Raw genomic sequence first — 2,019 nt, forward strand, 5'->3', positions numbered from 1 at the left:
GTGTGGCCCTTGCTAGCATTAACCAAGCTATGTACATATGATCATCACATGCACGATGTTTGCATTTTACTTGTAAATACATGTTCTTCAATACCCCAGGCCCCATAAATATGCCGTAAAATCATTACTTTCACTGCTTGTGACTTTAAGAACTCCATAACGCAGGATAATCATCCTTACCGGTTTCTTTCATGCGCAGCTCTTTTTTACTTGCAGATACATGGAAGGACGACATACTACAAAAGGAGCACATACGTCCGATTTTGGACTGCCAAATTATTTGCTCTTCGAAAAAACCATCCTCTGCTTTGTTTGTTTTTTTAAATAGCGTCTCTTCTTCAAGTCATATTTGGGATATTTCCCCACTTCACAGCCAACATTCTGGTATCGAGAAATGAAGCAGTCTTTGAATTCGTTCGCACGGTTTGCAATGTACACCCATGGCTACAAGGGAAAAAGTCAATGTGCACAATTCTGACGCAACCTTGGATTACACGAGCAAGCAACAGCAGCCATCTGTTTTATTATGAGACTATGAAGACACTCGCGCCCCGCTCCGCCCGTGCACCCGACCCGCCGGGTTCACGTCTCGGGTGTGCTCGGTAATTGTCTGGTGTATTTTTTGATATCTTAAGCAAGATTATTAGATTATAGGTTGGAGGACAATGTTGGGACATATTTTGTTTAAAAAAAAAAAACAACGCCTCAATTCATTAGGTGTGGCTGGGTTCGAGGGGTGCCTGTTTGAACAGGTGCATGGAAAATAATTGTATGGGTAATTTGTATATCGGGAAGAAGATAGTTTTGTAAATGGCTTGGGAATTGTGCTAGGATATATGGTGACGTGATTTTTAACCATAATATATGAACTTTGGCTTTATTCATCTTCACCCTGAGTAATCCCAGCTTAATGGGTCAGATCTCGGACGGTTGTTTGGCAACTGAAATCCGAGATTTTTATATTTTTTACAATTAATATTGCTCATTGTAAGATTAATCCTGGTATATTTTGATAATTCTTTTACATTCTCACCTCGATGCATCACCCAGGTTCTGTTGGATTCCTGCTTGAAGCAGGGGCTTTGGTATTAGGGGTAATTTTTTTTGTTCATTTTAACGAAGTTTGAGTTAAATTTATTAACGGAATTGTCGGGCTATTTAAATGATGACACTTAACCTTTTCCGCCTATACTTATCCTTTAGTTTCAGTTCTTGGGCATGTTGCTTGGTAGGATTAATACTGGGCACCTGGACATCATTTCAATTATTGGATGATAATTTTGGACTACATTGCAAGAGTGCAACGATGGATGTGGAGGGTCCGCAGTCCCATGCTCTCTGTCGGCACATTGTTACATTATCCTCCTGAGACGGAGACTTTCTCCCATTCCCCTTAACAGAACCCTCTCCCCTAAAATTGCAGGTCTGTGCCGTTCTTCCCCAAAATAGAAGCAATCCCCCCCTAAAATAGAGAACTAATATCCTGTAAGCCTGCACCAGGTTAAAGACCCTGTTGCAGACCACAGCCCCCAATTCCCCAACTTTCGTTTGGGAGTTACACATTCACTCTCAAATAAAAGAGACCTGTCACCCTTCCTCCCTAAAAAAAATGGAGGCGTGTACATTCTAACTAAAATTTGGTGTTTGCACCTTTTTCCCCTATTCTCACCCCATTCCCTCTAAAATAGAAGCAAATATACACCCTTTTCCCTTAAAATAAAGAACCCCTTTCTCCCATAAACAGACTCCTGTACCCCTCCACCCTAGCCCCTAAAAATAAAGGTTAGCATCCCCAGTATTTTTTAGTGGCAATTATTTTCCTCCATTATTCACCAAGACTGAAGAATTTGCCTTGGGAAATTTGGCCTGTGTACAGTCTTTCTTTCTTTTTTTTTACTGGTAAATCATTTTCTCCCTTATTCACCAAGAGGGAAGAAATTTTGCCTTTGTCGGAAATTAGAGGCCTCTGTACCTCTTTTCCTTCTCTTCGCTAGACATAAAGCTAGGATCCCTAGAATG

At 40.8% G+C, this 2,019-nt stretch overlaps 1 protein-coding gene across 1 annotated transcript in view; it reads right to left on the minus strand.

Annotated features, from left to right (window-relative positions):
* Positions 1-2,019, minus strand: part of LOC119587028 (serine/threonine-protein kinase/endoribonuclease IRE1-like) — a 49,447-nt gene that overhangs the window by 41,695 nt on the left and 5,733 nt on the right.

Source organism: Penaeus monodon, chromosome 22 (assembly GCF_015228065.2).
Source record: "Penaeus monodon isolate SGIC_2016 chromosome 22, NSTDA_Pmon_1, whole genome shotgun sequence".
NCBI classification, from domain to species: Eukaryota; Metazoa; Arthropoda; class Malacostraca; order Decapoda; family Penaeidae; genus Penaeus; species Penaeus monodon.